Below are 26,217 nucleotides of genomic sequence, written 5' to 3' on the forward strand. Positions count from 1 at the left end.
TTCTAGAGAGCCCTGTGCCAGAGGGTGTAAAGTGGGTGTCTGGTGTGGAGAAGAATGGCTAAATTCTGTGGTGGCTGCCCTCGGGCCAGCAGCTTCTGGTTTCCACCAGGTAGTATTCTCATGAGCATAAGAGGATACCGGTGTTGCCTGGAAGGAGGGTGGGAGGGCGGATGCTTGGGGACCAGGATTCTCTAGAGTGGAGATGAGAACACAAACACAGGTGATAGGTGAATCACAGTCCTTGTTTTGGCGATCAAGCCCCTCCCTAGCAGGAGGGAGCCTGGGCACTTCCCCACAGGCTCCTGATGTGCCTGAGTCTCTCCAGAGTGCCAGTCTCTATCCTAGAGTAGGTCATAACTGGGGCTAAAATTACATTCGTGGGACTCCTTTCCAGCTCTTGTGACCTAGTAGTTACCAGGAAAATGGCTTATCCTCAAACATTCACCTTTAAATGGCTATGCTTCAAATACACAAAGAGGACATCAAGACACAGACCAGAGACATGGCTCACTGGATGAATTAGAATAGAGAATCATTTTCCAGTAATGCCATAGGGTAACCTATTCTGAATTGATGACATTCCCAGAGTTCACCTAACTCTAGAAGAGAACAATGACTTAAAAGCAGTGTTATTGTGTGTGCATGTACTCCTACAATTGCAATTCTATATTTAAAAGAGTTGCCCCCTACATAACTGAAGACTATCAAGGCACATGTTGGTACCCTGCATATGAACAATGAGACTCCCTAAGTGATCTGCCTTTGGGATCCTACCACCTGGTCTTTCTTGTGGGCTCAGTTGCTGTGACATCACAAATCAATATCCACACACCACCTCATACAGCAACTCACTGTTCACTATATACAGTAAGACGGTGTGACATTTTTAATAGGTGAGTATTTTTATGTAAACTTTTAATTGAGGTACAGCAAATTTACAGAAAAAAAGTGAATTATAAGAGTTCAGCCTAATGAATTTTCACAGAGTGAACACATTTATGTAACCAGCACCCAAATTTTTAAAAAAAATTACTGGATTTTGAATTTTCAGTAAACAATATCTTATGATATGGTTCATACCTTCTTGTACTGGTTCCTGCATTCATGAAATGCATTCTTCCTGTTTTATGTAGTTGTAATTTTCTCATTTCCATTACTGCATACTATTTCATGCTATGAATATACCAAAGTTTACTCTGTGTTCTGCTGTTGATGGGCCCTTTGATCTCTTGTGGGTTAGAAGTGCTATAAATACTGCTGCAATGGACATCGTTGCTCATGTCCTGTGGTTCACATATATGTTCATTTCTTTTGGATTTATACCTAAAAGTAGTGTTGGTGTATGTTCATTTTTTAGTGACATTACCTGTGTGAGTCTATTCAGGCTGAAAAAAACAAAATCTCACAGGTTGGGTGGTTTCAACAACAGAAATTTGTTTTCTCATGGTTTGGAGCCTGAGAAGTTCAAGTTCAAGGTGCCAGCCCATCTGGTTTCTGGTAGAGGCCCTCTTCCTGGCTTGCAGAGGGCCTTCTCTCTATGTGCTCTCAGGACAGGTAGAAAGGGTAGGAAGGAGCTTTTGGGGTATGGAATCTTATAAGGATACTAATCCTATCAGATCAGGGCTCCACACTTATGACCTCTCCTAACCTTAACCTGAAGACTTGGAGAAGTTTCAGCCTATCCACTTCACAAACCATGAGCAACCTTGCTCTGAAGAGAACACTAAAGGTGTAGCTCTTGATAGTTCTTGAGTGTGGTTCAGGGACTAAACCCTCTCAGCAGAGGAGAGGAATAGAGATGGGATCTCACCAGCAAATGGCAGCTCCCCACCCTGTCAGTTTGAACCAAAGGAAGCAGGGAAAGTGGGAGGGCAGGAGGAAGGCTGTTGGATCCATAGCTCTATCTGGCAGCAAATGTGGACCAGTCTCTCTCAGGGAAAGGGAAGAAAGATGCCAAAGGCCACTGAGATATTGCTAGGGCTGCCACTCCCCCCACAGACCCTCTCTGTAGCCAAGGAGGCAGGACCACCTGCAGGGCTATGGGCATGAGGCTGCTTCTGTTCCCAGGTCCTGGAGGGCAGAGAATTAAGCCAAAGAGGACTATCTTTGGTCCTTAAAAGCGAATGGTGGAAGTGACAGCCAGAGGATGGGAGTGTGGGCGGGCCTCTGTTCAGGCAAGCCCCCTCTGTCCTGGCCCAGAGCCTCATCTTCCTGAGGATTTTGGCTGTGGAAAGGGAAAATGTACCAAGGAAGCTCACAGACACATTTTGGAGATGACAAACTAGAAGACCTTGCAGAAGCAAATCCGTTCTGATACACAAAGAGGACATCGAGACACAGACCAGAGAGATGGCTCACTGAATGAATTAGAATAGAGAATCATTGTTCAATAATGCCATAGGGTAACCTATTCTGAATTGATGACATTCCCAGAGTTCACCTAACTCTACAAGAGAACAATGACTTAAAAGCAGTGTTATTGTGTGTGCATGTACTCCTACAATTGCAATTCTAAATTTAGAAGAGTTGCCCCTATATAACTGAAGACTGTCAAGGCACATATTGTTTTTAAAGAGTTTCTGAAAACCAAGAATCTTTGATCTGTTGAAAGAGGACACGACCAATAGCATACCCCCCAGGGACTGGCGACATCCTGGAAGAGGAGGAGGAAGATGAGGGCAGTGGGTAGCCTGGGGCCTATTTGTCATCTGCTGTGGAGAAGGCTCATTCCTCCAGGGCCAGGGCCAGCACGTCACCCTGTGGCATGTACCTTTCCTTTTTCCTGGTTGAAGCTGGCAGGCCCTGAGTCTCTGTGCCTCTGGAGGCTGAGGGACACAGATGCACGCATCTCTCTGGCGTCTCCAGCAAGGAGTCCTCCTGCAGAGTTTATAACTCATGGGGAGTCTCTGGGAGACAGATACCTGCGGAGGCTGCAGATAAGTTACAAAGTACTGACAGATGAAAATGCTAAGCTAAGAAGAAAGCTGAATGAGGCTCAGAGCTTCCCTGAAACTCAAACAGAAATGGCAAGGATGCCTGAGCGGAAGATGATCAAGGAGGAGAGGGACCGGCCCAACCTGGAGTCAGTGCTCCAGCAGGTGGAGCAGAACCTGAGCTGATGAAGAAACGGGCTGGAAAGGCACAAAATCACCCCATGAGGCTGAGACAGGAAATCAACTTGCGCCAGGCGCACGTCTCCAACTGCAAGCATGAGAATGAAGCCCTGAGGTCGGGCCAGGGTGCCAGCCTGATGGTGGGAAAGCAGAGCACTGACAAGGCCTTACGGAATCTCCGTGTTGTCAGGAACAGTTGCACACGCCTCCATAAAGCAGCTGGTTTCTGGAGCTGAAATGCTGAATTTTGTTTCTGAAATCCTTAAATCTCGGATATACTTTATATACAACCAGAGACATGAAAAAAATGTGCTCTGTATGTGTAATATGAATTGGAATGCATTCCGTTGTCATATATTTAAAAAATCAATAAAAAAGAATAAATAAATAAATAAGCAAAAATAAAGATCCATTGACAACTAAAATAAATAAAAGAATTTCCAAAATAAAAGAGGAAGATGACCAGTCTTAAGGACCTCTGGATGCTTCCAGCTCCCAGCTCCATGAGCCCTGATCAGCAGTGCTTCATCTGAATGTGCAATTGGGCCCCAAACTATGCAGTCTTCACCCAGAGTATTTATCATGAGATACCAATTTCATGACCTAAAACAGTGTTATTGACCATCTGCAATAGGAGCAGCTCTTGTCCACAATTTGCTTTTGTGGTTTATGTGCAGTCCTTCTTGTGAAATTCTTGCTGTTTTATAGATTCAGTAATCTGTTGGAAGGAATTTTTATAAAATTCAGTGAGTTTTTAAATTATTAAACATGAAAACAGCAGTTCTGTAATAAGTGCCCTTCCATTTTCGTCCCAGAACATTGATAAGTTCAAAAAAAAAAAAAAAAGGTAATGGAGTTTGCCGTTTGCCAGGTTTTAGACTTGTCTGACTCCTCCCCCTTCTGTTATTCCAACCTCTAGATTTGGGAAAGGAGTTCTACCCTATACCTGTCCCACCATTGAATTTTGGAAACACATAACTTGTCAGGTTTCATGGGCTTACAGCTGCCTTGGTATGAATTTTACCTCCCAACCTCACCCATACCTGATTTAGGTGCTGCTTAGATAAGACTTTGGATTTCAGACTCCAAAGTTGAGGCTGGAATGGTTAAGAACTTTGGGGCTGTGGAAGTGGAGTGAATGTATTTCGCATTCCTAAGGACGTGATTTAGGGGGGTCAGGGACAGCATGCTACAATTGTGATCCCTTCTAGATTCATAGATTGAAATCCTAACCCTGGCAGTATTGGGAGTAAAGAAGTAATTAAGGGTGAGTGAGATAGTAAGGGTGGAGCCCTGATCTAATAGGATTGGTGGCCTTATTAGAATAGACACCAGAGGGCTCACTTGTTGGTACTCTCTTACTCTCTTTCTTCCACTTGGAAGACACAGAAATAAAGCAGCTTTCTCAAGCTAGGAAGAGAGCCCTGGCCACCTAACCAAATTGGTGGCATCTTAATCTAGAGCTTCCCAGCCTCCAGAATTGTGAGGAAATGAATTTCTGTTATTTAAACTATTTAGTCTATGGTACTTTGTTATAGTAGCCCAAAATAACAAGTGTATGGCCAAAGAGGCTGCCAGAGTTGAACCAATTTTTGTTCCCACCAGCCGTTTATGAGAGTTCTAGTTGCTCCTCATCCTTGGTCAATTTTTGGTATTATCTGTATTTTTAATTGTTCAATTTTGGGTATTATCTGTATTTTTAATTGTTCAATTTTGGGTATTATCTGTATTTTTAATTGTTCAATTTTGGGTATTATCTGTATTTTTAATTGTTCAATTTTGGGTATTATCTGTATTTTTAATTGTAGCCCTGTGGTGGGTGTCTAGTAGTATCACATTGTGTCTTTACTTACATTTCTCTAATTAGTAGCAAAGCTAAATGCCTATTTGTTTAATCTCAAAATATCCCCAGGTTGGATCAAGATGGCCAGGCCACAATAGTTTGTTTTTTGTAAATTCCCTCTCTACTTTCTAATCCTCATGATCTTGTCTGGACCACTGGACAAGTGTTGGATGACCCCTCTGTGAGACGGCAGGTGCTGGCCTGGGCACAGGCTGCCAGTTCTCCATCAGCTACAGAGGGTCTAATATGGAACAGGTTGTGCTGTGGTTGCAGCAGATTCTGGGACCAGACTGCTCCAGTCTAGCTTTAAAGCTTTCTAGTTGTGAAATCCCAACATGTTTTCTAAATCTGGACCCATTTCCTTATGTACAGATTATAGAGTTTCAAATCATGCTGTGGCTTTGGCTTGGTTTGGATGTGTCCAACAAGGGTTCATGTGATGATACTGAGTCTTCATTGTAAGATATTAAGAGAGTAGAAACTTGATCCAGTTATGGTGTTCTAGAGGTGGGCCTCTGGGAGGTGATGAGGATCATGTAAGTTATTAGGATAATAACTAATTATTATGATTGAATCCTGGTGGCTTTATAAGAAGAGAAAGTGAGACCAGAATAGACATACCCATGTGCTCCATGTCAGTTACCCTGTCATTACCTGTATGTACCACCTTAGAATTCTGCTAGCAAGAAGGGTACCAATGAATTCAGGCCCTTAGATCTCTAAAACCATGATCAAAATACACACTTTTTTCTTTATAAAGTAGCCTGACTCAGGTATTTTTCTGTAGCAAAACAAAATGGAAGAATACAAATTACATGTATCGTAAAGGTTCTTGTGATAATTTAATACATGTAAAGTATTTGCAATAGTGCCTGGCACATAGTAAATACTTGATAAATGCAAGCTATTAGGATTGCTATAGCCGCAGTGTCACCATTACTACTACTCATTAAGCCTGATTCTTGCCAAGTGCAAATACCCTCATCCTGCACTGAACTGACTCTCCTTGACATCATTTACTGTGTGCCATGAGTTTATATCCTGGTCCATAAACTGACTGGAGCATCACTGAGTTGCTATGGCAGCAACAATGCAGTGGATTCAGGGAAAGGGCAGTGTAGTGGACCTCAGAAGGCCCGAGTCCTAGGTTTGATCTTGCCTCACATTTGCAATGTCACCTTTACCTTCTTTGGGCCTTTATTTTGTTTTACTCTTTGGTGGGGGTATAATTTGACTTTAAAGTACACAAATCTTAAGTGGAAAGTTCAATGAAGCCCTACATCATTTGTGTTCTCTACAGTCATCAGGCAGATCCAGCCCATCAACCCACAGGGCTTCCTCATTTATCCTCTTGGTCAGTATCTACACCAAATGGTTGATGACTCTTGTGATCTCATCTACCATTGATTGGTGTCATGTGGGCCTGATCTCCTATGTGTAAACAGTGACGCTGGATTGAGGCATCTCTAAGCCCAGCTTTGCCAACTCTGACAACCTGCTTGTCTCCAAATCCTTTGTTCTGAAACTCAGTTGTGCTGGGAAGTTGTGAATCTGGGCTGTGCTTACCAGGAACCCTGGGAGCTGCCTTTGTCAATCAGATTCTTGATTTGGAGCTGCAGCATCTCGGGTCTCCGTTCCCCATCCCCCAAGGCCGGCTGTCCAGAGATCACTGCCCCAGTTGCCCTTTCCTACCAGCTCGTGCTGAGATGAAGAGCTGTCAGTGCCCCAGGCATGGACGCTTGGGACCAGCCTCAAATCACACCATTTCCCAGGGCAGGAAGGTGTAGGACTTTGTTGTGGCAGCAATTGGATGAGGCTGGCCTGCCCAGGTACCTGGGAGAGTCAGAGGAGCAGCTAATCCTGGGGTTAGGCTGTGTACCCCTAGGCAGGGTTCTACTTCCACCCAGGTTGAATGCAGGATCAGGGATGAATGGTGAGTGAGAAGTCATGGCCCCTGGCTGGGAAGGTCCCCCAAAGATATCTTCCAGGCCTCACGAACTTCACAGCTCCTGAAGAGGTGCTCAGGGATATGCTGCCTGAGGGCAGAGTCAGGGTACATTCAGGAGACTCTGGATAGATGCTGGCCCCCAGGGGGCCTCTGAATCCCCCAGATTTGGACCAAATCAAATGTCTGGCATGCATCTCCAAGGATGTTACTCCCTCCTACTGGCAGCTCTCAGAACAGTCTTTTACAGGACAAGGGCAGCCCAGGAAAGGTCACATGTACATGGATAGGACTGCCAGCCACAAGTCATGGTGCAGTTGTTACACTGTGCATCTCCAGAGGTGCCTCACATTTTTATCTGGGGAATATAGAGCAGCCGAGGTGACAGTCTTCCTGGTCTCTGCTATGAAACCTCACCTGTTCTTCCCTGAGCATCACTTGATAGGAAGCCTGACAACGTTGAAATGCAAGTAATAAGGCAATGCATAGTGTTTAAGAACCACACGACCTGGGCTCACATCTCAACTGGGTTCCTTGGGTAGGTGTCATAACGTCCTTGTGCCTCAATTCCCTTACCTATAAAATACAGAGTGTGGTATCACCTACCTTGTAGGGTTGTTGTTAACATTAAATAAATGAATACACAATAAGCATTTAGACAATGAAGGCTGGCACCTAGTCACTGCTTATTAAATGTGGGTTATTATTATTGCAAGTTGGGTAAAGAGACTCGAGACTGTGTCCTGAAGCTGAAATAATAGTCATTGATGAGCCTGGAAAGAACAGTTAAGGTGGACATGAAAAGTCCCTCCAAATTATAAGGCTGAGAATAAGGAAATTCTCCCCAGCCATTGATTTGTGTGATATTGACCTCCCAAGGCAGGGTTGGTGGGTCCCAGAGACCCTAGGATGGGTTTCTATGTCACACAGACCCCTAAGCTTGGGTTTAAGCTGAGGCTGCTCCCCTTCTGGTGCTCTATGACTTCAGGACTCCTTCCCTTCTGTGTGTTTCTTGTTTAATCAGTGAGACTCTGCCATGTGCCACATGCTATTCTTGGCCCTGAAAGACAGTGATGAATCAGAAAAGCACTCCTGCCCTCATGAAGTTTACAGTCTAGTGCCAGAGACAGTCCCTTCTGTATTTATCAGTCCTCAAATCTCCACCACAGCCAAGATGTGAACTTGTTCCTCTCCTGAGCTTGCCTGTGTGGCCGCCATTGAGCTTCATGACTTGGCTCTTAGCCAGCTGTGGCCAAAAAAGATGGGGAAGGTGGAAGAAGGACTGTGGTCTGGCCCAGGTCTTCCCACTGACCTTGGAAAATGGTTAAATAAGTACTCGTTGCATTTGAGAAAGTGAGCATCTTTAGTCATTTTTCTCAAAAAAAAAAAAAAAAAGGAATAAGATAGATTAGGTACAAAGTGTTTAATATCCTACAGGGGAATAAAATTATAGCCTGGAGTGTGCTCTTTTATACCCTGGCAGAAATCTAGGAGATAGCACATAACTTCAGAGTGTCCGAGTGCGGATTGAAAAGTAAATAGCCAACTCCAACATGGATAGAATTCCCTCAGAAAAGTGCATGTCTTGGGTGAACCTGTTAAACAAAGCCCCAGTATGGTATGAAAGGACAGGCCGCCTCCCCCTTCTTTTGTCTTATTTCCAGGTTTTAGATATTGTTCTTACTCTTTTCACAAAAATCTGTTGAAGGTTGGTGACTCTCTGGCCATAAGTGACTCAATGACCCTTGTGGATCCCTGTGGCCTTTCCCCATTCCTATGCTGCCATCGCAAAGCACAATAAGCTGAGAGGCTCATGCAATAGGAATCTATCCTCTCATAGTTCAGGAAAGCTGGAAGTCCCACATCAAGGTGCCCACAGGCCATGCTCCCACAGGAGGTGCTGGGATCCGTTCCAGGCCTCTCTGCCTGCTTCTGATGGTGCCTGGGTGTGTTTCGGCACAGCCCCACTCCTCCCATGACATCCTCTGTGGGTGTGTGTCCCAAATTTCCCATTTTATTAGGACACTAGCCATCTTGGATTAGAGGCCTGCCTTACTCCAGTATTAACCCATCCAAACTTAACTAATTCCCTGCAAGGACCCTATTTCAAAACAAGGCCCCATTCTGAGTATTGGAAATCAAGACCTCAGCATAAGAATTTTGAACCCACAGCACCCCAAAAGAGGAAAAGTGTGACTGGACATCTTTCATTCCCTCCCATCACTTCCTCTTGTATTTCATTGGCTAGACCTGGTCACATGGCCCTGTCTGGATGCAGAGGGGCAGGAAGTTATGGCAATTCTGGGTTCCCAGGAATTTGTCTCTGTCACAAGAACTTGGTTCCTAAGTTAATTTTACCTGTGACACTTAAGAAACTAAGGTGAGGGTATCTTGGATGGGAATAGAATTGCCTGAGGTCACACTGCAAGTACTAGCAAAGATAGGACTAAGAAAGATGGCCATATTTTGACCTCTAGTTTCTCTTCCAGTGAGTGTTTTATTCATTCATTCATCAAAAATACAATAGCTGATCCTTCGCGAATTCCTCATATTTCTGGAAAGTTCATTTCCCTTGGAGAATAAATTTGGTCTAGTGATAGGAATGGTTTTATCGAGCACCTTACAGTGGAACCCAGTGGGGCCCAAGGATAGCTTGGGTTAGAAAGAAGAACCGCTTTCACATCTGTGCTTAAACCCTTGGAGAGATTCTTCCTCAGTGTTGTTTTAAAGTTTACTCGGATACAGTCGCCACACTCCCAAGTCCCAGAGAAGGCCTGGGTAGGAGAAAGCATGGTACAATAATCAAATTAGTGAGGTGAAGCTACTGGGAAGCATGCTAATTGGTTAATGAGTAAATGTAACCATTTTATTTAAATTAGCAGCAGATTTGAAGCAATCCTCAAAATAACTGAGAATATTAGCCCTAATTAGTGTAACCGCCTGGAAAATTCCTTCTAATGGGAAAAATACAATAATGGGGTCACCCCATAGACTCTTTATTCAGTCACTCACTCATTCACTCACTCATTCATTTGCTCATTCAACAAACATACCTTGAGCCTTATTTGATGCCAAGAATTGTGAGAGGGAAAGGCCCCAGTCCCTTCTCCAGAGGCGTCCCAGTCTGGAGAGGGAGGCAGGGACAGATAATTACAGCTGCTACCCTGAAACCTTCAACCTACTGCCCCAACGCGCCTTCTCATTAGCCCACAGAGAGCGGGGACAAGACAGCGTTCAGCCACTTATCCCGGTCATTCTGCCAAAAATTTCTAGACTGTAAAAGACTCAGGGAATTAAAGTGCTTTTCCTCGGGGAAGCTAAATTCTTGGCTTGCAAAAGAAGGAAGATGAAAGGGACTTTAATTCCTTCTAAAGTTTTAGAGATACTGCAGCTGCCACATTTATGCTTCAGGACAAGCTTTGACTCAAGGTATAAAGATTAGAGTTGAGATGAAAGAAGATTTCTATTTTAGCATGGAGATGGATCCCATGTCAAATCAGGTGGCGTGGTTAAGTCAGGAAAGTATGAAGTGGTAGGTGGATTTTCTTGCTTTTGCATTTTTGGAACTTTTTCATTTTAAAAATTTCTCACTTGGTTTTAGAACAGAGACAAGGAGAAAGAAAAAGAGAGAGTGAGAGAGAGAGATGCTTGCTGACCTCCCAATCTGCTGACCACTCACTACCCTCTAGAAGCTGCTATCCCATGGGTCATAATGACACCATTGCTCCTCCCTGCTTGGCAATGACCTTGGTGACAGAGGGACATTAAGGTCCCCTCCTGGATTGTGCTTATGCCCCCAGATCTTTCACAGAACGTCTCAGAGACAATTGCAAAAGTGTTATTTGGTGGGCCAAGAATTTAAATGGCTTCCCACTTCTCTGTGACCTCTGGCAGATGTCTCCACTTCTCTGTGATTTTTATCTATAAATAAATAGACTGTCAGGCTGTGCAGTTTGAAAACCTTCCCTGCATTTGTTTCCTGTCATTAGTGTGTGCCCTCCACGACTCCTCGGCCTGCAGTAGCCTTGCCCAGGCGCCAGTCGATCTGGCAGTGCAAGACCTGGCTGGGTTGTGTTCCGGGGAGCCTCAGGCAGCCCTCAAGCTGTGGCTGGTCACCTCTAGCTCTGCATCATTCAAGAACTAATCCAGATAGAGTTAGTTGGACTTCTTATTGTCCTTGAGGTGTTTCTTGCACCATTTCCAGGGCAGGGGCAAGATCCAGTGAGTGGGGGATGACACAGAGTCTGGCCCTGTGGTGGCTCTGGGATGGCCCCAGATAGCCTGCTCTTCACACCCTCTGGGTGTTACCCCTTAGTACCTCCCTGCCAGCACTTCCACTCTTCCACTTTCTTCGTGCAAGTTGGTTGCTTGAGGGGTGGCCTTTTCTCCAGAGGACTCAGGGAATGACCAATGTGTAGAAGGAGCAGGAGCTTGGGGTCAAGCAGAGCTGGGATCTAGTCCCATTTCTGCCCACACCATGAGTGTTGAGTGGGGCAGGTGCCTTCCTGCTTCCAACTCCCACATATGTTCAATCTGGGAACACAGGACCCTAATGTGCATGCCACCGAATAACCGTGGAGGCTCTGATGGCCTATATGTGGTAATACCTGGCCCAGTGCCTCCAGCATGATGGTGGGCAGCCTCTCCAAGCTCAAAGCAATCCTACACTCAAGGCTGGGAGAGTAAGGCTGGCACCATCATTATCTCTCCCTCCAGACCCCTGGGGCTAGAGTTGTTCCCTCATCCTTACAGCCTTTTGAGATGTCCATGGAGACGAGGTGCCCTTGTTGCTGAGTCCCAGAGCACTCCTCAGTGGACTCTGAGTTGTCTTATTACTGCAGCCTGCAACCTCACTCCTTCCTCAATGCCCTACCAGCAGGACCTAAACCCACCTTGCCCAGCCCCTGTTGGGGCAGCTCGGCCACCTATTGGCTTTGTGACCCAGGACAATATTATTAATTTTTCTTTACTCAGATATCTATAACTTAAGGCAAAGCTTAGTTCATAGTAAATGCTAGCTCACTAAGGCTATTATGTTATTTTTGATTTACTGATATATAAAATATATATTTATATGGGTGTATGTGTATGAGAGTCACATGCACCTCCTCATGCACCCACACATAAAATTACTGCATGTCAGAATCTGCTAGACACTCTCTATGTGTCAATTCATTAAAGCTTAAAATCACATTGCCAACGTATCCCCATAGGGCTCAAAGATGTAAAGATGGACACAAGTCTGTACCCTAAGTGGTGGTGGATATGGGCCATGACGGGGGGCGGGGTGCATATTCTGTCACATGCAGGAACAACCCGTCCAAGGGTCAAGGCTGCAAAGAGGGCTGACCAGTGCTGTTTTCTCTACCAGCACAGCCTCCTGTAGGTTCTGGCTGGCTCCGTGGGCACAGCCCAAGTGACTATCACTGGGTTCCTTCTCCATCACAGGCAACCCTTGGACATCCTGTGGTTATTCTCTAACTCCCAGCCCACCTAGAACTGGTCCCCACTCACTGGGTGAGGTTTCCCACCCTGCTTTCAGAAAGCACCTCATTTCCATTTCTCTTTGGGTAACTGCACACAGAGGCAGAGTCACAGGCCAGGACCCATCAGCTCGCCTTCATGGTAAGAGGGGGTGGCAGGTAGCAGACGGCTATGTTAGGCGCACAGATGTGGGTGCCTGCAGTGATAACCTCTATGAGCTGCTCCTGTGGCTTCTGTGCTAAAAAAAAAAAAAATTAAAAGGAGCTGCTTGATTTGTTATTCACTCCACATGTTATGTTCTTCACTTAATGTCCAAACTCACAATTAGTCATAAACAGCCAGTTTTGCATGACTTTAATGAACTCCCACGGGCTGAGGAGAGGCAGTCATTAGCACCACAGTGGCCAATGTCTGGGCTCTCAGCAGAGATTCTCTGGCCCTCTGTAGACTGTTCTTTGGAGAGCCTTGCTTTCCAGGCTGCTCTGGCTGTGGGTACAGGTCAGGAATCCAGTAACAAAGGAGGTAGAACCTGACTTGGTCTCTTTGCACCTCAGCTTCCTGTTCTGTAAAACTGGGACTGGTGCTGAGAGTTAGATGAGGGTGAATCCAGCAGGTGCCTAGCATGGAGTCTGCCACAGAATTGGGCTCAGTCATGTTGGTCTCTTGTCCAGTTTAGAGCCACCTCTCAACCAACATTTATGATTTTTAAAGGTAGCCATAATAATGACAGCTTACATTTATTGTTTACTATTTCTAGATTATCATTCAAAATGCTAAATGTGTCTAAACTCAGATAATACTCCCAACAGCTTGAAGTGGGTACTGCTATTACCCCATTCTTACAGGGGACAAAATCGGGGCTCATAGAAATTATATAACTTGCTCCAAGTCACAAGATAGCCAAGTGGCAGGGCGGGCGTGGGAGCCAGGTTGCCTACATGCAAAGCCAGGCTTGAAGTTGTACGCAGGGCTGTCCCCCCCTTTCACAAGACATGTGGCTCTGCTTCAGGAAGATTTCTGGGAAGAGACAAGACAAGGAACCCCACAGTGTGGGGGGATGCTGGGTGGCACTCAGGAAGTGTGCGGTGTACCCCTGCTGCAGGGAGAGTGCTGGGGAGGGAGTCACTCACTGGTCTAGTCAACCACCAGGTGTACTCTTCTTAGGATCCAAAGGGAAACTGAGTCTAACGTGCAGTTTTCTTTCCTGAAAGGACTACGACAGGTTTCCAAGATGGGGTTGGAGGAGATGTGAACACACCAGTCAATCCACACAACCCTTCTCCAACTTCCCTGGGCTTGGACGTAGGACCGAGGCCAGTCAGATCTCTCTTGACTCATGAAGGCTGTCTGCCCAGATCTCTTGACTTTGGGGCTTCCCACTTTCCCCATGAGGAATTAGAGCAGCCATCCCCCCCACACACACACACACTAGAAATATCCAGTCTCCATGTTCTAGTGCCAAAACAGGAATTGAAAAGCCTCCACTTCCCTTCTCCCCTCCTCATCCCTCAGGTCTCACCCCAAAGCCCACCTACTTAGGAAAGTCTTCCCTGACACCCTGTAGAGTTCTAGGTGCCCTTACTTGCTATTCTCACATCTTCCTATCTTGTCTGGCTCCTTCAGAACCCTTACATTGTACGTGTAAATGCAATAATAAACCCAGTGAGCAATTATATCTTTATTTGTTTCTTTTGAATGGTCTTTCTCCACCACTAGATCTAAGTTCCTTGAGCACAGAGACCTTTTTTTGTTTTCTGTGAATTCTTTATCCCTGTGCTTGGGACACTGCCCGGCACAGAGCAAGCACTCAGTGTACCTCTGGTTATTAAAGGGATCTGTTAACAAAGTTGTTGGATTTTTGAGTAAACCCTGCACAGTCTTACTCAGCAAGACCAAGAGGCCTGCCCAGGCACACTGGCATTAGCACTTCCTACCCTTGACCTGAGGCCTGACTCTTCATCTGTAAAGTGGGGTGGAAATGATCGGCTTCATGGGAGTTTTGTGAGGGTTGAATGGAGAAGTACATAGGATGTTTAGCTCCTTGCCTGGAGCATAGTAAGCCCTCGAATATGGTAGTGCTGTTAGGATTAGAGTTGATTAGTATTTAGTCATAGTAAAAGCTGGCCCTCTTCTTTGAGATCTGGTATATTTTCATGGAGACCTGGAGATGGGAGCATGAGAGATGTGCTCTCCCTAACTGGTCTGGAAGCCAGATCCTGATCCTCTTTTTGGATGGTGGGCCAGTTTCTATGGGCACAGGTTGGTGTTGGCATTCTGTCAATGCCTCTCCTGCTACTACCACCAAGTCTTGCTAGCACATGAAGTCGGCCTGCCTTTCCCGTTACCCAGTCCCCCGGCAAGAGAAGGAGGATCTCCTCAGACCCCAGGGGCTCTGCTGATGGCTGGGTTGTGTTCATGGAAGCTTCCCCTGCAGTGTGCTGGGACCCACTCCTCCACTCACCATGGCCTTGCAGGACCACACCCAGGAAATCCAGGATAAGAACAGCAAGCCAGTGACAGAGTGTAAGAGGCCGGCTTCCCATCTCCTGAGAGATGGGAAGAGCCTACTTAAAAGCACCTCCTCTTTCTGCCATTTGGAGCCAGAAGTTGGCAGGTTTCCAGAGATGATGTGAGTTCTCTGATGCCTCTGGCATCCAGGGGAGGCCCTCGGTGAGTGGGGTGCCTCAGTTGCAGCCCTTTGCTGTTAATTTTTAGTCAATGTTACTGACGTTTGGGGGGAAGCAATACATCACTGTGTCTGTCTATCCTATTTACCACCCCTGGGCCTTGACCACCTGTAGTGTCCGTATGTAACCAGAACACCCTCATGCATTTTCAAATGTTCCCTTAGTCAAGATTCCAAGAAAGAAGAGTGTAAGTAACAGGCTCTGGGATTTGGGAATGGCTGGTGGCATCGAGTGTGGACGTCTGAATGGAGTTTACATCAGGGTGGCTTAGGGGTATGCTTAATCTGTCTCAGGAAAGTTCCTAAGGAGATACATTCAGAAAATATCACAGGCACAAATGGATTCTTAGATTAGATTTTGCCAACTAACTCCATTGTCACCATATTGCCTTTGTCCCAGATGCTTTCTCTGAAATCTATTCTCTGCTCCCCATTAGCCCTGGGAGTGTAGATCTCTAGTGTGGTCCTTGAGGTTAGCACTGTGTTAATACACTGGGAACTAGTGCAGAGCTGGGCCCTCTAAATCAATCACCGGAACGGCTTTATTTTTCTCTCCTTGCTCAAAATACACTATTAAATGCAGTAACACTTGTGGGAGTGGAGGTTGGCTTGGGTGAAGGACACGCTTAAAAGGAAAATTTCACAGCATGTTTTTTTTTCCACAGGAATAAAAAAAATAAAAGACTTGCTGGTCTTAATTCTTATAGAACAAGGTTATAGCAAAAATTTACATCTCTGCAGTACCATTGGCATCCTTAGAATACACTGAGGCTGCTCAGAAGTCACCCGGTTATATTTGCCTGAGCATTATGGGTGCTTATAAAATATAGCTTACCATGTACAGCCAGAGGAATGAGAAGTTGCGCTCCATTTGTGTACAGTGTGCCAAAATGCATTCACGTATGACTAATTAGAACAAATAAAAATATGGCTTAAATTTTTAAAAATATCTAAATTAATGAGAAAAATAAGTAAAGCTTTCAAAATGATGATCACAAACTGGAATGAGCCAGCGTTACCCTACTTGTCCCCTCTGGGGGTTTCTTTGGTGGCAGGGCTCTGTGTCTAAGGAAGCAAGTGAGGAGTGGAGTTGGTAAGTGTTGACCCCTCTGCCTCAGGGTTTGCCATGCAAGGGTGGAGAGAAAGGAGCTGGTTGTCAGAAGGGGTGTGGGATTGAGAAAGGTGTGTATTCTGATTATATATATATATATATATATATATATATATATATATATATATAGCTGTAGATGGACAGCATGCCTTTATTTGTTTATTTTTATATGGTGTTAAGGATTGAACTCACACATGCTAGGCAAGCACTGTGCCACTGAGCTATAGCCCCAGCCTTCTGATTTTTTTTTTTAAGGAAAGTAATAGGGAACATATTTTAGGGCTGAGGGGAAGAAATCAGCAGAGAAAGAGATCAGATATGCGGGTAGAGAGAGAAATCAATGAAGCAATATCCCTGGGGGTGGGCTGGGTGAGGACAGGAGAGGATGGGATCGATCCATGGAGGGGGAGGGAGGTGTTGGACCTAAACTATAGAAAAAATACTTCTGCTGAGGCTCTGGGGCAGGCCAGAGAGAAGCACAGGAGGAACACGACCACTACAGGTGGTCTTGCAAGTGGAGTCTGGGGACATCTGGTCATGTGGAAGAATAGAGAAGGATTAGAAGCCATGCTAAGCCAAAGTGGCTCCGACGCTGAGCCGGCACCTAAAGAAGGGATGCTAGATGGTGTGGAGGGGCCTAGCTGGGGCTGAAGATCACAAGTTTGTGGTGGGTCTAACTTGCAGCATTTGTGAACTTCCCCTGGTGGTGCATCCAGGGAACAGGTGTGGAGAAGGAGACCGAAGCTTCAGAGGAGGGGTTGACAGGGTGCAGGAAGAATAAGGAATTGAAGACCTGAAGCTCCTAGCAAGGAAGTGATTGAGGGAACTTGTTGCCTCTCTAGGAACGTGGAGCAACCAGGAAGGAGAAAATATGACCATATAGGAAGGAAGAAAGAGGAAAAAAGTTATTACTCTGAAGGCCTCCATCAGACTGAGGAGAGGCATTTTGGAGTAAGAGAGTGAGCATGATGGTGATCAGGGAATTGGGCAAAAGGAGAGGCCTGGAGAATAGGATCTCGGAGACATTGAAGAGTGGGGTCTGGGTGTGGGTGATTAAAATGGAGCACAATGCTCCACACACCACCCCCATAATTAAGGCCACCATGCAAGGTGTGTCATTGACCAGGACCTGCCCAGCAGGTGCAGAGGAAGCTGTGGCCCTTCACCAAAGACCATGGATGCAGATGACTGCCTGGGAGGGACTTGGGCGAGAAGACCAGACTGGGCAGACAGAGGTGGTACTGATGTCTGATCCTTAAGGACATATTTTTATACAGGATGGAGGTGCTGAGGTATTGGAGAGATGAGGAGGGTCCCGGGAAGGAGAGGGTCATTTTCATCTCGTGTCCCTGAGGAGAGAATCAGGAGATTCAAAAACATACATGCTGATCAGCATCCTCCAGGAAGAGTCATGAAAGGGAAAAGAACAGTCCCTTTGTTGGAAAGGATGGTCCTGGAAAGATACTGGGAGCTTGATAAAGGTTTCAGAAGATTTGCACAAAGACTTAGGAGGGAAGATCAACTGGAGAAAAATCACAGGGGAGGAGAAGAGAGGAAAACCCTATAGAGACAGCAAAATTAAATCTCGTGCAGCGACACCCTGAGTGAATTGCCTCTATTGAAAGTAACATGGCTTCATGAAAATAGACAATTTATCACAAAAGTTTTGATATTTAAGACTGGCATCCATTGGAAAATCTGTGCTAGGTGGTTTCCACCATCACTTGCATGGTGAGGCTTCTCCTGACAGGCCAGGAAGTGGTGAGTGGAGTGGTAGATGAGGCAAAGACCACTGAGATGTTCTGCCAGGGCATCCTAATGGTGATTGGCTTGGGGCCACCTCAAAGGAAACTATGACTCAGGAAAGCCCATAAGGAGGCCTCCTAGGAGAAATGGCAGAAGCTGATCTGAGAACCATAACTTCTTATACTGCCGCTGCGGGCGGAGACACTTGTCCCCAATTTTGGTGCTCAGGACAAATGCTCTGTCTGTCCTCATGACCACTGAACTTGGTGCCCATCGCATCATTCCCGGATTTCACACTGTCTTCTGTCCTGGGTCAGTCGAGCTTAAGGGAGCTTCCATTCTGCGAGAGAAGGGCCGAGTCCCAGCTGCTAAAGAGAAACAAGGGCTGGGTCATGGCCAAGGTGGGTCCAGGATGCCTTCCTGAAGTCCCAGACTGAAAGGAAGGGAGTAGGACGTACACCAGCAGAAGCAGGGCAGGAAGAACACAGCAGGGCAGGAAGAACACAGCCACCTGTGCAAAGGGAAGAACCAGAACCTTCCTTCTTTCTTTCTTAGGAGGTAGGGTAAGTGGCGATAGAGAGAGGAGCTTTGGAGCCAGCTGACCTGAGCTCAGATCCCTGCCACTCGCTGTCCCTTTATTTTCCTTCATTTCGTTCTTTTTTCTCACCTAAAAGTGGGGCTAATACCCCATTTACCCAGGATAACATGAGGACTGAACAGATATATAGAAAGTATTTATCATGCCTGGCGTCGAGAAAAACCTCACTAAATTGGGGAATATTATTGCTATTATTATTTTCTTTTCTTTTTTTTTTTTTTTTTTTTATCCAGGAGGGGATAGAAAAGAGCAACGGTTTGCTGGACACTGACACTCTGTGCCAAATGCTTTATAAACATTCCTGTGAAAATAAGGTTCCTGTGCATACTAACAACACACTACCATAAATTGTGTGGGTAAAGACCCAAACCATTTATTTAGCTCAAGATCCTGAGGGTAGACAATTGGGTTGGGCTAGGTTGACTCTTTCTTCCTTTAGGCTCAGCCAGGATCATGCATATGTCTGAGTCCAACTGCTAGCCAGCTAGTGGATTTGCTTCTGGAGATTTCTGACCATCAGCTGGAGAGAGGGGACCTCTGGGCCATGTGTGTGTCATCACCCAATGGGCCAGCCCAGGCTGCTTCACATGGTAGCAGTGGTAGCGTTTCCTAAGGGCAGCAACAGGGCTGACTCAAATACATAGTGCTTTTCAGGTCTCTGCTGGTTTCATATTTGCTTTGGAAATTGCACTAATCAAAAAGCTACCCAGCCAAGCCCAGACTCAAGGGCAAGAGAAATGGACTCCACCTTTGACCAGGAAGAGCTACAGGGTCACATTGCAAAGTGGTTTGTATGCAAGGTGACAAAAAAATCTGTGGCCCTTTTTATAACATATCACAGTGCCCTATCATGTTCAGTTTGTATTATTTGTTTACTCACTCAAAAATATTTATTGAGTGCCTACCGTGTGCTATGGCAAGAAAAGGAATTCGTCCCAAAATGGCCTTAGTTTTTCAACACCTTGTCTGCCATAGCAAATCCATCTGACATCAGTGTCTGAAGTCTGCAATATCCAGTGAAAACCTGAGCTAGAATTTGTTTGTTTATAAAGCAGATTATGTTTTTCCCAGGGACGAGGAAGATGGAGATAGAGATAGTGTTGGAGCAGATAAAATAGATTTGTATTTGCAGATTAGAATCGAGTGCCATTATTTCATCCACATAAACTCCATTTTTCTAGGCTAACTTATCCCTGCTGGATCTTAACCTGCAGATTTTATTAGCAGACTCTTTCCTACATCTTCCTGATTGCTGAGATTGTCACAGAGTCCAGAGCCCACATTGAACATATGTTAAAATATCTGTCAACACACACACACACACACACACACACACACACACACACAAAACCTCTCTGAGAATATTCTAAGCTCTTCTTAATGTAGTGCAGGATATTTGTTATGTAACAGCAAAGGATTGAGCCTCCTTAGGTAGAAAGGATTGGCCCCCTTCTTTTCTAGGGGACCAGGGAAGAATTAGGCCTGCACAGGCTATATGTTCTGGGAAAAGTAGTAAGAATCTTGTCCCAGGAAGAGTTTCTATTTTATTCAAGTCATTTTTCCATAGGGCGATATGGAGGGTGGTATCCAACAAACTGGTCCAAAATGGGGCAAAGAAAAGCTTAGAGAAAGCTTGGAGTAAGGGATGTGAAGCAGATAACAGGGAGCAAGCCTGGAAGAATTTCTGAGCTAAAGTACAAGTATCCCTGGAATTATTTATTAATATATTAATTCAAATGACCAATATGGTTTTTGATTATATGTGTTGAGCCAAGGGTTAAATAATAGGAAGACAATGGGGATCCAGACAATTGTGGGCCCTGCCCTCAGGGAACCTGGGACCCCACAGGGAGTGACAGTGTGATAGTCGAGTTACTATGGGCTAACACTCAGACCTCACCATTCCATGGAGTTCTGCCAACATGCCGGGAGCATTGGTGCATGCCTATAGTACCAGTGACTTGGCAGACTCAGGCAAGAGGATTGTAAGTCCAAATGCAGGCTCTAAGCAACTTAGTGAGACCCTATCTGTAAATAAAAAATTTAAAAAGGGGCAGGGTATGTGGCTCGGTGGTTAAGCATCCTGGTTTCAATCACCAGTATCAAAAAGAAAAAAAGAAAAGAAATAGAGAATTCTGCCAACACTCTTATGAGATGAGCACCAGTTTTAGTTCCTGTTTTTATAGATGAGTCAACTGAGAGAATGATGGCTGAGTAAATTGTCATAGTCACATGGCTACTGAACAGTGGAAGCAGGGATTCAAGCCTCGGCAGTTTGAATCTGAGCCAGTCTTTCTTGAATCAACCCCCTTCCCTCTCCCGACATCAGATCAAGTTGCCTCGGCGTATATTTTTCAAAGTTCCTATACTTTTCCAAAGGGCACCCATTACATTTTGTAATTCTATTTTTGTGTGGTGAGTTGGTGAGGTAGCAGTCAGTTTCCGGCTTCACAGGGCTCCAATAGCATAGGACTTCAGGATCCCGGTGGCTTACAGTAACAGACATTTCTGGGTCATAAATTTGTCCATTTCTTTCCTGACCTTATCTCTCTTGGGCAGCACCTTGTCAAAAGCGGCTGATAGTAACAAAGTTTTGCTCTTCTGTCGCAGTGCACCCTCATTTGCCACGCTATCAGTCTCCCAAATAACTGCGGACAGCAGATTTGCCAATGCTTCACCACTGCCTAGAGGAGGTCACCATCTTTGCAGTCTCCAGTGATGGTTTCCTCACCATCCCACCTTCCATCTCCAGAATCAGTGTCCCATTGTTTTTAGGCTTTGGCAGCACCCCGCCCCCATCCAGCATTCATCTCTCTATGCTGATGATCCCCACATCTCAGTGGCCTACAACTGGAAATGCTTATCTCTTGCTGGTGCCCCATGGCCAACTTGGGTTAACTTCAGCTCTGTGTCATCCCACAGGGATGCTGCAGAACCAGCAGTGGAGAGAGGTGGTGGATCACACGATTGCTCTTAAAGCTTCTAACTACGAGTGACATATGTCACTCATCTCATTCTGTTGGTCAAAGCGAGGCAGGAGGCCACATCTGAAGTATGGGGAAGTATGTGGGGCAGTATGGCAGGGATGTTAGGAGGAACCTCAGAGGTTAGAATGGAGACAATTTCAAACTCAGTCACAGCTGTGAATCTAAGTTAAAACTTCGTGAGCCCAGCAATATCTCTGTGCGGCTGCTGCACACTGGGAGGCAGAAGCCAGGCTCAGCTCAGCCCTTTATATTTAGTCTTAAGTTCAAAGACAACTCCTGGGTCAAAAGTTCTGCTTTTCCTGTCGCTCTGGAGATGTGCTCTTGGAATCTTCCAGACGAGCCTGCTGATGCTGCCTGGGTCACCTCTAGCCCAACCCTGCTTTCCAGGCCTCTTGGATACTTTTGACTCAAAAGATTCTGAAAAGCCCTCAAATGTGCTAACAAGCAGGGTCACAGTCTGAGGCCGCAGGCTTCTGCTGGCCAGCAAGGTGCTGTCCAAATTCCTCAGCCCTCATGCTGCTTTTCCCTCTCATCTCCGCACCCCAACCCTTAGAGCACTGTGTTATGCCTCTGTGGCTTTGTTGATCCTATTTCCTCTGCCAGGAGTCCCCTGCTCTTGTCGCTTATCTGGGAAAACTACCCTCCTCGCGCAGGCTGATCTCAATCCTGGGCAGAGGTCATTATTCCTGGAGGTCTGGGGCATCTTAGCACATTGACCATGCCTAAGCCTGACCATGAGAATATTCTATGCATTCTTCTGCCTGTGGCTGACAGCTCCTCAAGGAAGGAAAACATCTCACTCCCTTTGCTTCACCAATGCCCAGCTCAGGCCTGGTACCTGAGAGTGTGTTTTCTGAATTGCACTGAATCAACCACTGACTGATGGGCTAATCCCAGGCTGTGGGATTTGTGTGCTTAGCCTCACCTGTTCTTCCTCAACCAGGAAAATGGGCTTGCAGGAGGAGCTCTGAGCTTGCCTTACACATTTATGCTTCTTCAAAAAATGGCAAACAAGGCTTATAAATGCTTTCTACTCCCCACATGGACCTAGCACTATCATTGGTGAACAGAAGATTATTTGGGAAGTGACTCCCTTCAGCCCTGATTTAGCATCAGCTCACTGTGGCCCTTAGCACAGTAATGGACCTCTGTGTCGAGGGGTTAATGACCAATAACTAAACCTTTAAATCAGCCCACCCTGTCTGCAGAGATGCCTGCGGCTCATTCTTGGGTTCAGAGGACAAAGAGCCCATTTCTAATGCACATTCTGGATGTCACAGTCACCACTCTGTAAATTGAAATTTAATAAAGCCAGCATTCACTTCCTCCTTCCTTCCCCACCCCCTGCCATTTCTGGCACCCAGCCTGCTGTTTCCCTGAATCCTTACCTACAGGCCAGACAGGAGGGGCCCCAGAGAGGAGGGGAGTGGAGACGGAGCAGCTGAACTAGTAGCTTCCCCCTCTACTTGGTCTCTACTTGCCCCCCCCCCTAGAGAGACCCTTCTGAGTGTCCAAAGAAATGACCCTAAGGATGCTGGTTCACTCTTAGCTTCCCCATGCAAGGACCTGGCAAGCACAGTTGTCCCTCCCCCACTGGTGTCTAGAACCTCCTGTGAAGAGTGGCCCACTGTAGCTCTCCTCTTCCACCCCTCTCCAGGCCCAGGAAGGTTTCAATCAAATACCAGCACCGCTGCCCTAGGGCCGAGGCTGGTGAGAGGCTGCCTCTATATTTCTGTAACAGAGCTTGTCTTTCAAGGGCGCCCACTCCACAGGCTAGCAATGTTGCCAAGGAAACACCACCTGATGGAGGAAAAAACAGCTGCTCCAGTCCTCATGCCCACTGATTAGAAGAGAATGGTATTCCGTGGCGTCTTGAAGGTGTTTGTGCTATTAAGCCATTTAACCCATGTGGGTCCGTGTTTCTGGTTTGCTGGGAGACCTCCTCCTCCCATGCTGTGCATACCATGGTTCTTCCAGCTCAGTCTCTATTCAGCTTGGTGAAGGTTCCAGAACTCCCATGGAGCCCCAAGTGTGATGAGGGTCTCAAGGTCTGGAAAGAAGAAGGGGATGGAATGATTGAAAGAGCTCTTCAAAGAATTCAAGGGCCTGGGGCCTGGTAGGGGTGGAGACAGAAGGTTACATCTTCTCACCCAATGTCTGCAGACTCTGGTTGGCGGGGCATAAATTCAGGAAGGTTCCCAGCCTTAATGTCCTCCTAGAGGTATGCCTGGTGTTTGAAAGCAGTGGTTGTCAAATCTCTTTAAAAAATTCTTTGAAATCTTTTGTTCAAATAAAATATTCTATGAGAACCGAAAGAAGACCTGCCCTGGTGGGGTAGGAAGAAGGGCCCTCCAGCCCCACCCACCATGACCTTTCTCAGAGCCCTTCTGGGCTGGTGTGAACAGCTCGTAGAAATGGCCAATGGTGCCAGTGGTGGCTTTAAGGGAATGAGTGCAGGATGTCCCTCAAGGGCCAGCCTGGCTGAGGGGTGGACGGGAGAAGCTGGGGCAGCCCTGTGCAGGCTGCTTGCCTTGTGGAGAAGGAGAGATGCAGAACTGAACTGCTTACGGTTCAGCCTTCCTACAAGTTCCCTCTGTGCAGGGAGCAGAGAGAGCTTCTCTTCCCCAGGCACCTCCATAGACTTGACCTCAGTTTTCTTATTCTCACAAATGGAAGGTGACCCTGGGCATGAAAAGTACCCAGCAGAGGGTCTCGGGTATAAGTATACAAAAAGGTGTTTCTCCTTCTCCTTTTCCTGAGGCCAGCCTACTCCCAGGGGCAGAGTTTTTGCCAGTGAGGTGATGTTTGAGGCATGTGAGAGCAGGCATGTGAAGCCATGAGTCAGGCTTAGCGAGGCAGCCCACCTATAGGCTGCCAGGCCGGGACACGCTGCAGTGTGTCTGTCTGCATCCTTCAGGGTGAGCCTCTTGTCCAGAGGTGAGAAGATCAAACAAGGGGAACTTCCCACCCCTGGGCGTCTTACCCAGCCTTGGCTCTATGGCTCCGAGGGCAGGAGTTTGCAAATGGGGTGCTGTGGGCTTTGTGGTTGGCTTTCCAGCTTAGCTCTGCCATTGCTCCTGCTTCTGCCCTGGAGGAGAGGAAAATGTCCCCACCCGTGTGAGATTCAAGGTACAGATGGGTTTGTTCTTAGAGTTGCAGGTGATTTTTCCTCTCTCTCTAGCAAGCATCAGAATGCAATGCTGGAGGTGGTTTGCAGCCCTGCTGAGCTGGGGGTGCTGAGCGGAGAAGGAGGAGAATCCATCATTTGCAGCCAAGGAGGAGCCGAAGGTCGGGATGTAGTTTTTATGCCCCCGGAGGTTTGTAAAACATCCACAGACAGGATCACAGCGCATCTCAGCCCCTGACCTGAGGGACGCTGCTGTCTCAGCACTTGTGCCATTTTTTACCACAGGACTTCAGTGAAGGACCCCTGCAGCCCTCTGCTCCTCTCTAAGTCCAGGCCCCCACGGTAGCTCAGAGACATCATGGAGAAGCCAGTCTCCCGCCAGCTGCCTAGACTGGAGGGAATCTAGGGAGGTCTCTGGGTGGGGTGAGTGGTCCCACATGTGGCTCCGGAATCAAACTGCCTCAGTTTAAATCTCAGCCTCTGGTCACCAACTATGTGATTTTGTACATATTCCTTAATTTCTCTGCCTCAGTTTTTTCATCTGCAAGATGGGGGATAATAGATATACATAGGTTGACAGTCCCTAATTGGAAAATCCAAAATCCAAAATGCTCCAAAATCTGAATATTTGTGAGCACCCACATGATGCTACAAGTGAAAAATCCCACACCTGACTTCCGATGAGAGGCTGTAGTCAAAACACAGAGGCACCAGAAAGATTGTATAAATTGCCTTTAGGCTATGTGTATGAAACAGACGTGAATTTCATATTTAAACTTGAGTCCCATCTTCAAAATAACACATTATATATGTGTAAATATTAAAAAAAAACACTCAAATCTGAAACACTTTTGGTCCCAAGCATTTCCTATATGGGATGCTCCACCTGGACTTGCCTCCCAGAGTTATTGTTAGAATTAAATGAGATAACGTGTGCAGATCATCTTCTCTCTGGCACATAGTGAGGACCAGAGGCAGTTCAATTTTGATTTTTTTAGCAGACTAAGGTCAGAAATTCTTAACAATGAGACCATTGACATCTGAGACCAGATGACTCTTTGCTGTGGGGTGCTGTCCTGTGCACTGTACGATGCTGACCAGCATCCCTGACCTCCACCCACTCCATGCCAGTAACAACCCCCTCCCCCAGTCAGGACAACCCAAAATGTCTCCAGACATCCCAAATAGCCTTCGGTGGGCAAAATAGCCTGCCGTCAAGGACGCAGCCTAAATCCCTTCTCCCTGAAATCTTGCAGGCTCCCCTGCTGCTCAGAAAGCACAGCTGTGCTTGCTGGGCCTGCAGGCATTGAAAGGCAGGCATCTTGAACAAATCTGTTTCCCCTTTCGTGTGTGTTCAGGCCATTTATTGATTCAATGCACTACTGGCAGGCCTTCTGAGATGTCCAAGTGAGGACTTGAGAGGTTCCTCTGTGTCGAACTCTCTCTGTGATCTGCCGGCTCTGTGGTTACTCCAGTCAAGACGCCACTTTGTTGTTTGCTTTTTAAATAACAAACAACTGTCTGTCCCTATTATGATTTTCTCAAACTCTGGAGCAATAAACGGCTCTGGTGACAGC

The 26,217-nt window shown here is 46.3% G+C and overlaps 1 protein-coding gene and 1 pseudogene across 2 annotated transcripts in view; both read left to right on the forward strand.

Moving 5' to 3' along the window:
* Galnt18 (polypeptide N-acetylgalactosaminyltransferase 18) overlaps positions 1-26,217 on the forward strand; it is a 332,050-nt gene that overhangs the window by 286,304 nt on the left and 19,529 nt on the right. The window lies entirely within an intron of this gene.
* LOC113187848 (endosome-associated-trafficking regulator 1 pseudogene) lies at positions 55-21,522 on the forward strand (annotated as a pseudogene).

This window comes from Urocitellus parryii, chromosome 4 (assembly GCF_045843805.1).
Source record: "Urocitellus parryii isolate mUroPar1 chromosome 4, mUroPar1.hap1, whole genome shotgun sequence".
Classification (NCBI taxonomy): domain Eukaryota; kingdom Metazoa; phylum Chordata; class Mammalia; order Rodentia; family Sciuridae; genus Urocitellus; species Urocitellus parryii.